Here is a 13,606-nt window from a genome sequence, read left to right as displayed (position 1 = left end):
CATTTCATTTTGGGGAGAGAACGTGAAGGTAGCAAAACACGTCAGTTCAACCCATCGTTCCCACATGTTGTGGACCCCCAGAATCACGTGAGGCCATTTGTTACTCACGCCTCTTCCCAAGGCCCTCTCATGGGCTTCAGAACTGCAGCTAACCAGGCGATTCTTTTCAGGAAGTTCCAAAACGACTGCTGAGCAAGAGTGACCTGCATGCATTTCCCTCGCAAGTAAAGCACATCAATATGTTGGCCCAGACACCGGCGCGTTCCAAAAAGGGGGAAAGGGGTCTAAATTCACCTAGAAGCAGGAATGAAAGCATGCATTCCGAAAACCAATTTGTCAAAGTCTTAAGAGCAAGCAGGAAGCAGAAGAGCGGCCGGGGGGAGGATCAGGAAGACAGGTTTCCGGTGAGCAGCAAGTGTATCCAGAGGACAGATCGCCTGCACACGTCTCGTCTCGTGTATCCGTCTTGGCCCAGTCCTGAGCTTCTGCTCCCTTTGCTCCGCTGAACTCCACAACAGTGAGCACGTGGTCTGCCTAACAAAAGAGGGAGGGGAACTGCGTGAAGGTCATTTCCATGAGTCATGGACTGGAATAGGTCGGGTGCAGGGTTCCAATTCTGGCCCTACGCTGCCAGGACTCATGTCTTACCTATGCAACTTGCTATCGGTATGCCTTTGGGTACGCTACCTCACTTCTCTGTGCCTCAGTTTGCTCAAGCATCAAGAGAGTATAGGGATGTTGACTCTATAGGATCGTTGTAAAGATTGATTATAAAGTATCTAGCACTGTCCTAGGCGCTCTGATAATATCTGATAGGTTATTATTCGTTGGCTGCCCGACACCTGGCAAGTCCTATTATAGCTGAGTTTTCCTCCAAATGATGGAACTGGATCTGAAATCCACGTGGCTCCTGCTGCATCGGTCTTCTAAGCCGTTGACTCACTAGTCCAAGGTAAAAAGCATCCTGTGTACTTGAAAGTACTGGGTACTTTAGAGAAACAAATCCACAGAAACTCATGTATAAGAGTTTTATATAAGTGCACATCAAGAAAACATCCCCAAAAAATTAAAAAAGAAAACATCCCAACCCAGTGCTGCCCAAGCCCACAAGTCCAACATCAACCCATATGTCCAACACCAATCCACAAAGTCCTCCTCCATCTCACAAAACACACACTATGATGCCGACTGCAGGAGGAAAGCTGAGTCAGTGAATGTGTAAGCATCTCGGCACTAGCAGGGGTCTCCACCCGGCTGCTCCAGCACTCAGGGCTGCATCGAGGTAGGCCCATGTGCCTTCTCCTCAGGGATGCGAGCCTTGCCAAGTGAAGCAGGGAACTGGCTAAGGCAGCTGCACCCTGGTCCGACCATCAGAAAGCAAGAGACCTGAGAACTCGAAAGGCGAGGCTCACCAAGCCATTTATCCCTCCACCCTTCAATTAACCCCACATGTGTTTATCGGCCAGGTTGGCACCATAAACTACCTCACATACACTGACTCTTCAGCAGTGATTTTAGAGAGGCTGCCAGAGACAATTGCTTCAACCCTTGTCCCACTTTACTCTTCAAGTTGAAGTGGAAAGTATCCTCATCTGCCGGTGAGAAGATGATAAAAGAAGGCTTTCCTGATTTTTGTCCTTGCTGCGCAAGCTAGTTCGTATCTCTGAGCTCAGTTCCTTCCTTTATCAAAGGTTTCTTCCAGCTCTGAAATCCTATTAGTCAATGAAATATGACCCTGGAATCTAACCTCCAAACATGGGCCACTTTGCTGGACATGTGAGGGAGTGTGGGGAGTACCCTCTAGGGAGATTGGGTCATTATGGCTTTCTCCTCGGTGTCTAACCTTTTACTTCAGAGCCCCCAACCCTCAGTCCTATAGATTTCCACATGCCCTTGGCTTTCCTTAGCTTGTTCTCCGGAAATGATCATCTTCAGCATAATTTCTATTTGGAACAAGATCCCCCTCAATTTCTTCCTAATGCCTCAGAAAAGCGGAACTGTTCCTAGGAATACGTTGCGATGGATTCTGTTCCAATGACCAGATTGACTCAGTTAAAGTGTTTTTAACCCCCTGCTGGCCTTCAATAACCATCCAATTCATGGCTCGCAAGTTGCTGGCCTCACCAGAGCTAGCAAGGAGACAGGGGCCATCTATAAACGTGGCTGCCACATGGAGTGCTTTGGCCTCAATTCTCTCCTCTCCACCCTATCTTCACCTCCGACTCGGGGTTTTATAAGCCCTATCAGCTAGTTTGCCTTCAGCTGTGATTAGAAATGGGCCATTTTCTCTGAATTGAAAGTAGATGTTCCAATCTTATGCAGATGGATTCCATGAAGTATATGTCCAATCCTCATCACAAACTTGCCTACCTATCATCCTGAGTGAAGGAAAAACACAAAAGCAGCAGGTCTACGGCAATGGGAGCCCAATGCTAGTCAACGCCAAAAAATCAGAGTTTGTGTTAGAGGGCTCCTCTGGAACAGCCTGGACAAAGGCCTCCAGGAATGTTTTTCCCAAGGCAGGAAAAACCTTGTTGAGCGCAGATAGGACCACTTCTTTCGGATGGTCCAGTTTGGTCAGGTGTTCCATCCTTCCTAAACTCGCCATTGCCCATGGAGGTAGATACACGCTGCAGAGTTCTCTAAGGCAGTGAGTAAATATTCAGGCAGGCACACTCGGGAGATTTTAACCAAAATAAGTGCCTCAAAATTTCCATTTCCACTGGGCAAACAGGAAAATGAATGATGCAAAATTGATGTGTGTGGAAAGCCCAGTGATTGGGCATTTACATCTATTTAATTAAGGAACACGTTGTAACCTCTATTTACTTCTGTTTAATTAAGGGATTGCTCATTTTAGAGAAGATATCATGCTGGGCCTTCTACTACTTTTGTGATTCAAAGCCCAACTAAGGATGTATCGGAAATAGTTCGGTGATCTCAGCTCAGTCCCTAATGGCGACAACCTCGTAATACAAAGACAATAAACCATACTGCCAGGCTTACAAAGGAGAGTCAAGGGGCTTATCAAGAAAATGATCTTCTGAAGACACAGAGGTCATCTGTGAGGATGCATGCTATTCTAGAATAATTCTGATGAAAAGGTAGGACCACCGTGGAGGCCTTGTGCAATAACCAGTCATATCTGAGCAAGAAACAAAAGAGACAAGGAAAATGAGTATGGTTTTAGAAGCAAACTTCTATACCATTTTTATTTAGCACGTTGATCAAACCAAAAACATACGCACTCTGGCCAAGAATCGTCCTTTCCTTGGCAGAGGCAGAGAGACTAGAAGAACCCAGAAAGCAAGAGGATGTAATTTTCTTGATACATGGCAGCCCCCGCTGTATTTTTATGATTAATTGTTTTCTCCTCAAAGGGACATTTTAGCTCTGAGGTGACTCATTATTTCAACTGGTCTTCTATGATCCTTTTTGGCATTGCTGTAAGAAATCCTCCAGCATAGCACTCTGCTTTTTCGGTTCTGGGAGGCACTGTTACACACAGGAGGAGGGAAGAAGAGGTATTCCAGAAAGAAGGGACAGAAAGAGATGCTGAGTGGTTCTGGAGGCGATGGAGTGGAGAGAGGCAAAGTTAGGTTGATCTTTTTCCAACGTGGTGGGATCGATCTAGCTCTCCTACACCTATTGAATCATCATTTAATGTATCCTAGAGAGGCCTGGTTATGAATTGGACTGCTACCTGTGAGGTTAGCAGTTCACAGTCACCAGCAGCTCCATGGGAGAAAAAAGAGACTTTCCACTTCTATAAAATGTTACAGTCTTGAGAACCCTCAGGGACAGTTCTGCCCTGTCCTATAGAGTTTCTGTGAGTCCAATCAACCGGATGGCAGGGAGTCTTTTGGTTTGAGGGTATTGGCTGGCAAAGGGAGTAAAGTAGTGAGCTGAGTACCTACCTCCGTAACGTCCCTCCTTCATCACCAGGAAGTAGAAGGGCATCTCCTAGAGCTAATGGGTTTTCATCCTTACTCCTTCGAGTCAAAGGAGATGCGCTAGTCTCAGTACTTTAGAGAAACAAATCCACAGAAACTCATTTTTAAGAGTTTTATCTAAAAAGGTTAAGTGCACATCAAGAAAAGATCCCAACCCAGTGCTATCCAAGCCCACAAGCCCAACATTAACCCATTTACCCATATGTCCAACACCAATCCACAAAGTCCTCCTCCATCTCACAAAACACACACTATGATGCCGACTGCAGGAGGAAAGCCGAATCAGTGAGTGTGTAAGCATCTCAGCCCTGGCAGGGGTCTCCACCCGGCTGCTCCAGCACCCAGGACTGCCTCGGGGTAGGTCCATGTGGCTTTTCTTTGGGGATGTCTTGCAGGAAGTGAGCCTTGCCAGCTGAAGCAGGGAACTGGCTAAGGTAGCTGCACCCTGGTCCGACCATCACAAAGCAAGAGACCCAAGAACTAGAAAGGTGAGGTTCACTGAGCCATTTATCCCTCCGCCCTTCAATTAACCCCACATGTGTTTATTGGCCAGGTTGGCAAAATAAACTAACTCAGAGAGTATGACAAAATACCATAAGAAGATGCGTTTTACATGAATCTAGATTTTTAACTCCTCAGAAGCAGGGGCCACGCCTTACGCCTATGTAACTATCTCCCAGCCCCTCACCGAGTGCTGTGCACATTCTAAGTACTGATTACATACCATTGACCAAATGGATGGGGGAATGCTATGCCGTGTTCAAATTAATATTTTAGTTTTTCCAAAACTCACCGTATATTCTTTTCCTTCTTCCTGAATGGCTTCCTACTCTCCCTTTCTCTATAGACCCCAGTTCTAGCCACTCTGCTGAGGCCCAAAACAAGTCCCACCTCTTCCAGACAGTCTCTTGAACTTACCTGGCCTGGATGTGAGCAGTCTCACTACTGAAGACTAAGTCTCATGATGATTTCCTGGGTGGTTCGGAGCATTGGATGATTATTAGTTTTCTTTTTTGGTGCACGTCTGATCTCTTCAACCTGACATTGACCTCTGGCTCTGAGTAACTCTGGATGGCCCCTCCCAACACTGTCTGTGGTGTCGTATCTGGTAATTAAGGACTCCCCATTGGTACTTGTGTTTGGTGATAAATGTGGTGGCACTCTGTCAGGCTACACCATTCACTTCTAAGGGAAATGGGGACAAGTCCATCTTATACAATATTGGATTCTCAGTATATACAATAGGAACTGTTCAAATAATATTTATTAAGCGAATAGTTGAATGAATTTGTTTCAGATGAAACACCAGCCTCAAAAATCTTTCAAATATACCATGATTATACATTGACGTTAAATGGGATAGAATGTAAGCTAATGTATATGTACAGAGTGTCTCAAGACTTCTGAATGGAGATCCAATTCAAAAGGGAAAAACTGGACTGCCTACTACCACAATGCATGATGCTACATAGACATGGTGGAATGAAGAGGTAGCTAACACTCAGTCCCAACCCTAGAAGAGCTTTGAGTCTAGTAGTAGAGTTAATTAAGAAAAGAAATATGTTTCCAGATATAATACAAGACAGAGAAAACATAATTGCAGAGGAATAAAGCACACGCAGTCGTAAAGATCTAGAAAGAATTGATGGATGTGATAATAATAAGAAAGAGAAGAGTTGAAATAGACAGAAATAAAGGAAAAAAGTGTTTCAATCGGATTTAAAAATAACAACACATGCACAGATAGAAAGATATAAAAACAACACCAAAAGCCAAGCCCACTGCCTTGAGCTGATTCCCACTCATGGTAGACAGAGGAGAGTCGCTCCTTGGACTTTTTGAGACTGTAAATCTTTGTGGCACCAGACAGACTCGTTTTCCTTCTGCAGAGTGACTGATGGTTTGAGCCATTGACCGTGAGGCTAGCAGCCCAATACTTAGCCCAGCGATACGAAGAGCTGTGCAAAGGTTCAGGGAAGAGTAAATAGTTCGGGGTATATGGGGAGATGTGTTAGAGTTGAAATGGGAAAGATAGGTCAGAGCCAGGTAGAAATGTGCCTTAGTTGTCCTTGTATGGATCTTGGAGACTACTTTAAAGGTACCAGACACTTGCTTTTAAAATATTTAAAATATTCCGAACTCATCAAAGCTTGTAGCTTCCCTAGTTCACAGCTAAACAGAGGCTAGCATTCTATTTACAAAAAATGGAGAGTTGCTCATGAGTCTAAATCACAAGGTGAATTCTTGGTAAACTTGCCACCCTGTCTTACCAATAATTTCGGAGGCCTCCGGTTGTGTTCAGTGGGAATAGAAGAGTCGTTCAGAGGTTTCCCTGGGTTCCCTAGAAATGTGCTTCTTCAGACGCAGTCAATCTCTCTTTTTGTGATGGGGCCAATTTGCTGTTTGATTGGTTATAGCTTAAGGTGGTGAGAGGCTATTGTTTTTATTACAGCTCCTTTCTCATCCCCTGCCATTTACTCAATGGTGACTGCTTGCCACTTGATTACTGACATTACGGTTAGAGTGGGGACAAGGGAAGGTCTGGTAGAATCCTTGCCTTCCATAGGGGAGGCCAGGTTTGATATCTAGCCAAAGCCCTTCACACACCATCCATCAGTCAAAGGAGGTTGGCGGGTTACTGGATACCCAACAGGAGTCAGTGGACTGAAGCAGACCGATAAGGAAGATGGGGTCTTCTGAAACTCAGTCCATGAAATGCCTCTGGGTCACAACCGCCTGATATGCAGCTGATCAGGGGACAGAAGTCGGTGGCATTTTGTTCCACTGTACATGGAAGGCCATGTGTCCAGGCGGCTGGATGGCAGCCACCCACAGCAGCAGCAAAACAGATTTAAATTCTGATTACATGTTTCCTAGGGCCCCGTGGTGGTGGCTGTGAGCTGTTGTCAAATTTGGCCCTTGACTTTCGGGGACTCCATGTGTTACTGACCCTATGGGCTGTGCCCCAGGGGGGTTTCTTGGCCGTCATCTTTATGGAACCAGATCGCCAGGTTTTCCTTCCATAGAGTCACTGGGTTGATTCAGCCCACCAACCTACTCGCAGTTGGCAATGATTGCAAACTACCCGCACCACCCAGGCTTTGAGTGAGGAATCACGATAGGAGCTAGTCCTCAAACGCCATCAAGCCATTTCCAACTCTCAGCAACTCTCAGAGGGCTCCCAAGATTGTCGCTTCCTCTTTCTGCCATGGTGCAACTGGTGAGTTTGAACTGCTAACCTTGCGGTTAGCAAGCCAATGCTTACCCGATCGTGCCACCAGGGCTCATTTAACTATTAAGGCAATCTAGAGCAGGTTTGTTTTATATTGGGCAATTTTAGTGTTGTAAACGCTGCCAGCTGTCCGCCAAAATTCAGTCTCCCTCTCCACAGTACTGCAATTGTCGCTAATGTTACAGCTGTCCAATCACATCCGAGCCCCAGCCTTTCTTGCGGTTCAGGTTGACCATGTGATTATGTTCTTGACAGTAGAACTTGAACTTGATGAATGAGTGTCACTTCCCTTTGTGGGCAGAAGACATACGTTAGACATTCGAATGCCTTTTCCCAGGTCTCTTTCTTCCTCCCCCTGGCTGGAGTCTGGGCCTGGTTGAGACCCACTTTCGTACCTGCAGCTGATGGCAGTGCCCCAAGCGAGTAGCAGTGGGATAGTCATTGGAAGAGACCGAGGTCCTCAAATGACTTCAAGGAGAAGAACTGGCCAGGCACCCTGAACCACTCTTCTCCTAACTGGTCTGGAAAGAGAAACAAATGCCTACGTTCCTTAACCAGGCCAGCTTTCGTGTCTTCTGCTAGAGTGCATTAGTCACCCCTCCCTAGTATAGGAAGTAGCACCACAACTGGTGTTCGCCAGGACTTCTTCTGCAGCACTTTGACTTCCTTCGCTTTCAGATGGCAGTAGTTCAGGCTGAGAAGCTGGTGACCTTTTGATACCATGGCAACCTATCTGGTAACACTGGCTCCTGATCATTTGAAAGCAGATAATAGAACTACCAACGCTATAACTGGTCCGAAAGAGCCAACTGTGAGTGCTATCTTTGCTGGTAGTAAAGCATTGCAAGGAGGAGATGGTTATAAGAAAGGCTGGTAACAAGAGACCTTGCTTGAAATTTTGATGCCTTACCAGTTGGAAAAAAGCAGCTGGTCCTGTACGCCAGCAGCAGGAAATAAAGTTACAGTTGCTCAAACACGAGCAAAAGGTAAGAGCAAGGTGCGGCCTCAGTCACCTCAGCCCTTTTTTCACACAGCACCGTGGTAGCCACTATGGAAGTAGAGAGAGAAACATGGATAGAGAAAACAAATAAAGCAGGCCCCCAAACGATGCCTGGAGAACAACTTTGGAGGTAGTTCCTGGCGTGATGAATCAGCTGGAAGCACCTGAGCCTACCAAGTTTTTGAGGGAAGTATATTGTGGAAAAACAAAATAGGAAACTGGTGACCCTGTCCTATACAGAGCATGAGATTACTTCAACCTTAAAGCAACCCTTAGGCCCCCCAATTTGAGCCAGCAGGGAATAGGGACCATGGTGGATGGAGGACAAAGGAGGGCTTTTTAGAGGAGGAGGCCAGAGGCTACTTAAGAAAATCAACAAGGTAAGTCCTTCTTGGTGAGTAAATCCAGAGTCTGACCAAGAACCTCCTGCTGCAGGGGGAGATGATCTTGCCATGTTTCCCAGGTGGAAGGGGGAACGAATCATTGTTCTGGGCCAGTTGTGCTCAGACCGAATGTCTTCTTGTTTAGAGCTTTCCAGATCCGGAGAAGTTACACACAAGCCCAAGAAGCCTGTGTCTAACCCAAATCATGGCTTTGGAGCTTGTCTGGGGGTGGGAGGAACTGCCCCTTGCCCTGTCGGTCCCTTTCCACCCTTCTCTATAGTAGAACTGGCTGTGCAGCTGAGATTCCTAATGCTGCTGCAACATGTAGAACACAAGTGGGTTGTTTTAAAGAACGGAAAGGTAGCTTCTCACAACTCTAGAAGCTAAAAGGCCAAGCCAGGCTCCAAGTCCTGTTGACTCCTTCTGTGTAAGCAGTCCTGGGCAACCTTTGTTGCTGTTTTGGTAAATAATCTTCTCCAAGCATCTATCTTTCTCCAAGGGCAACTGTCTGGTCTAATCTATTCTTTTCATAACTCAGAAGTGGTTAGATTTAAAACTCGCCCTTCACTCTAAACCCCCCACGCCCCACAAAGCGGGAGGTGGGGGGGTGGGAGGGGTGGGCGACACCCATGACAGCAGTTACCTTTGAAGTTTAGGGTGGCTATGTGGCTAAGCATGGAGCCCTGGTGGTATAGTGGTGACGCATTGGGCTGCTAACCGCAAGGTCAGCAGTTCAAAACCACCAGCTGCTCTCCAGGCAAAAGATAAGGCTTTCTATTCCCATAAATAGTTGCAGTGTTGGAAACCCTCAGGGACATTTCTACGTTGTCCTGTAGGGTCACTATGAGTTGGAATTGACTCGATGGCAGTGAGTTTGTTTCTGGTTTGGGTATGTCCCTAAGTACTTATATTGCTATTGGAAGGTGAACAGTAGTAATGTCTATCACTTTTTTCTCTGGGGTCTTAAGTGTGGGGGTCCCCTCTGTCCTCCGTTTTGCCTTATCTGGAAGCTGGGAGGGCTGGGAGCCATGCTTCCTCTGTGCCGATGACAGCTGTGCTCTAAGAAAGGGGAGGCGTGCCAAGAGCTTGGGAAGAGCCTGGATGTGGAATGACCATCCTGCACAGGGCAGCCCTCCTCACCTGTACGTGACAGCAGTACCTGGCTCTCTTTTCAGGGCTCCGATTTCTTTCGGTGTCACAACCATAGCAGCTTAACCTTATCTGAACGAGGAGCAGAGGGCATTTCATTCCAAGTGACCCAAGGATCCCATCTTAAAATAAACAGTCCAGTGCTGCCACTCCTTTCAGGAACCGTGAGAGGCTGTGTTAGTGTTCTTTGATGGCAAAGCTCTGGCAAAGTTCGACTTTCAGTCATGGAGCCAGCCTCTGATCGTCGATAATTTCAGAACACCTCATCCAAGGCCAGCTGATCACAAAAGCCCTCAAATAAAATTCGTGTCCATCCAGGTAAGGATTTTTAAAAAGGGACTAAGTTAGCTGCCCACAGAAAGGTTGGCATGAAGTCAATGAACATGGGACAATACCAAGAAGTAGGGGAATGACTGGCCTCGTTTGGGCTCTGTGAAGAACGCGAATTATTATTTTCCTAAGTCCATCTGGATGGCTCTGAATGACTCACGATCCACCAGCTGACTGAGGAACTGTTGTTTCTCTAAACAGATCGGAAGTCATCATCCCACCTCTTTTACTCGAGCTATTTCCTGGTGGTGCAGTGTCACCCACGGGTCTGCTAACTGCAGGGTGGGCAGTTGGCAAGTACCAGCAGCTCCTCCAGAGAAAGAGGGGGCTTTCTACTGCTGTGAAGCAGTTCAGTCTTGGAAAACCCCAGGGGCAGTTTTACCCTGTCCTATAAGGTTGCTGTGGGTCTGAATCCACCCAATGGCAGTAAGTTTGTTTTGCTTCTCTCAGCAAGGAGCCCCGGTGGTGTGATGGTTAAGTGTTCAGCTGCATAACTTAAAGGTTGGCAGTTCAAACTTACAGGAGATCTGGAGATCTCCCCCCAAGATGACTCGCACTGCCATTGGTCAGTGCTGACTCACAGTGACCCCCTGTGGGTTCCTGAGACTATTACTGTTTATGGGAGTAGAGAGCCCAGACTTTCTTCTGCAGAGTTGCTGGTGGTTTTGAACTGCCAACCATGTGGGTGGCAGCACAGGGATCCTCTCACCAAGATTACACCTTTGGAAATGCTATGGGGTAGTTCTACTCTGCCCTGTAAGATCCTGGGAGGGAATTGCAGTCAACTTGATGGTTACTGAAAACATTTCCTCTGCCAGTCATGCCCATTCCATTCCCATCTTTCTTCCATAAAGAAATGCTGCTCATCTTTAGCTCAAGGGTGACCACCAGGGAGACTTCCCTGACTCCCTTCTCTCTCCACTCCCATCCGTCCTACAGGGCTTGTTCCCAGAGCTGGGGGAGCACTTTCATAGCGTAGTTCAGTCAACTGCGGTCCACAGTAAGGTTACAGGAACTCCTTTAGAAGCAAGGGCAGGGTCTTAAATGTCTCCATCCTGTATTCTCAGCCCACACCTGGCAAGGAGCAGGCTGTCCCTAGATAGTTGTTGAATTAAATGCCTGCCAGTTCTCAGTCTTAACACCCTCCCTGCAGCTGGGGTAGTGGAGTGAGTGGGGGTCAGGGGAGGGGAAGCCTGTCGGCAGCCCGCTCTGTGTAATTATCCTCTTCCGGTGAATAATGGGGCTTCAGCTCGGGGTCTGAGTCTTTGATGAAGATGAAACTATTTAATCAGGCTTGGTGGCTCATCTCATCATCTTCCCGCCTCACACCCTTCCTGACGATTTCATTAGCTGGGGGGGAAAATGGATGACCTCGTTAGTTCTGCACATTGGTTCACTCGGGACAAATGGGAGTTTTAAAATGTCACTCAACTCTGACCTAGGGTGGGGACATGGTCCCATTTTCTGGGGACTGGCAGGACACCCTGTGCTCTTGGTGTGACTGGGGGAAATAGAGTCTTGGGGACATAAACACATGCTTCTTTAGGTTTCCCTTCATACTGTTTAATGAGAAACCACCACTCCATCACAGAGGCCAGGGCAAGCTCTCTTTCTCCCCATGCTCCTAGATTGAGTGTCTTCTCTCTGCCACCCATTGACATCTCAGCACTTCCTGAACCTTTTTCCGTTCTTGCACCCTGTGTTCACCTGGGTGGACTAGAGGAACACATCCAGAGACACTCATATGTGTATAAGAAAGAGCTTTTCATAAAAGAGCAACTGTATATCAAGTCTGCAAGTCAGACACTAGCCCCTATGTCCAAGGCCAGTCCACAAGTTCATCTTCAGACTCACGCAACACTTGCAATGACGCCGAATGCAGGAAGATCACAGGCCAGTGGGTGGAGAGTCCCATGAATTCAGTGGCGGTGGAAGCGTCTCAGCGCTGGCATGGGTCTCTATGTGGCTCCTCCAGCTCCAGGGCTCTGGTTACATCAGCGTAGCTCCATGTGCCTTGTCAACAGGAATGTCTCGCGGGGAGACAAGCAGAAAATGTATCTGGCCTTCAGTGCGCTATGTGCCTTTGTGCCTCCAATGAGCTCATCAAGCTGCAACCTGATTGACAGGCTAAACTCCACCCCTTCCCTCTTAATAATCTCAAATTGACACCAGATGATGTAACTGCTACACACCCTCTCCAGGTAACAAGCATTTACTGACATCCTCACTCCACAACTCAGGTGAATTTGGAAGCAACACTCATAAGGCTCTCAGCCAAAGGACCAGGAGAGGAGGGCTAAGTCAGAACCATAGGGTGACCCTGGAGAAAGTTACAGGTGGCAGGGGCTGATTGGCCTCTGGAAGTTTGGCTAAGGGTCCAACACATCTAATCTGCAGAAAGGAAAGTGTGGCCAATCCTGGTGCTATTTCAATGCGCTCATTTTTGTCAAACAGTTCATGGCAGCAAGAGAAGCCTGCATGGGGGTTGACAGGGGGGTGATCCTGAGGGTCAGGTGGAAATGGAAATATTGTGGCCCCAGGCAATGGTCCATGGGAAAGTTTCCTATTTCCATAAAGAGTTATGGTTTGGTGGGCAGTGATATTCTGTAGACTCCATAGGGTTGCTATGAGTCAGTATTGCCTTGATGGCAAGGAGGAGGCCATGCTCCATTCCTTCCTCCACAAATGTTCTTTCCCTCCCCTTATTTGCAACCTAGACTCTGAGTGGTGCAAACAATTAACACACTCGGCTACTATCCAAAAGGTTGGAGGTTCAAGTCCTCCTAGAAGCCCTGCCGAGAACACAGGTCTGGTGATCAATTTCTGAAAAATCAGCCATTGGAAAAAAAATCCTGTGGAAATACAGTGCGTGGTATTGTTCTGATGAACCAAGCAACTCACTCTAGTTTGAAACAGTCATTATTTTATTTTATGTTGTCAAGCAACCTGAAAGAAATGGGGACTGGGCTGATGATTTTTAACATGTCCTTTTCTTTCTTTAAGGTAGAGGCATCTATCTGCTCTATGTCCTCATTCTTGATATATTTAAGACTATTTGTGCGTATATATATGTGTGTGTTTATCTATACATTAAATTCAGGACAGGCATACTGACAGAGACAGTACCAGGGCTGATGGTTCCTGGAGGGCATGAGAGGGCAGGAAGGGGTAGGGGGGTGGGGAGCCAACAATGAAGGTATAAGAGAATAGTAAGTGTCTAATTTTTTTAAATTTTAATCATTTTATTAGGAGCTCTCACAGATATCATAACATGCCATATTTTAATCACACCAAGCAGTATTGTACAACTGCTACCACAATCAGTTTCATTACATTTTCTTTTTTCTTGAACTCCTTGATATCAGCTCCCCTTTATCCCATCCGTCCCCCACCTCCCCCCCAAGAGTTGTAAATTTGATGGCAAAGAGTGTGTAGCTTCTTTGAACAATTGGATTGTCTCTGAGAGGAATTATTGAAATAGGAATAATTGGTAAACACAACTCTTGGGTAGAAGGGGGAAATGTATATATGTGTCACAAGGAAGCAGATGGACTTTGGG

This window comes from Echinops telfairi, unplaced genomic scaffold, assembly GCF_000313985.2.
Source record: "Echinops telfairi isolate 266 unplaced genomic scaffold, ASM31398v2 ScPeMD7_8;HRSCAF=38, whole genome shotgun sequence".
In the NCBI taxonomy this organism is placed as follows: domain Eukaryota; kingdom Metazoa; phylum Chordata; class Mammalia; order Afrosoricida; family Tenrecidae; genus Echinops; species Echinops telfairi.
The sequence above is the reverse complement of the archived record's forward strand: the minus strand, read 5'-3'. Positions refer to the sequence as shown.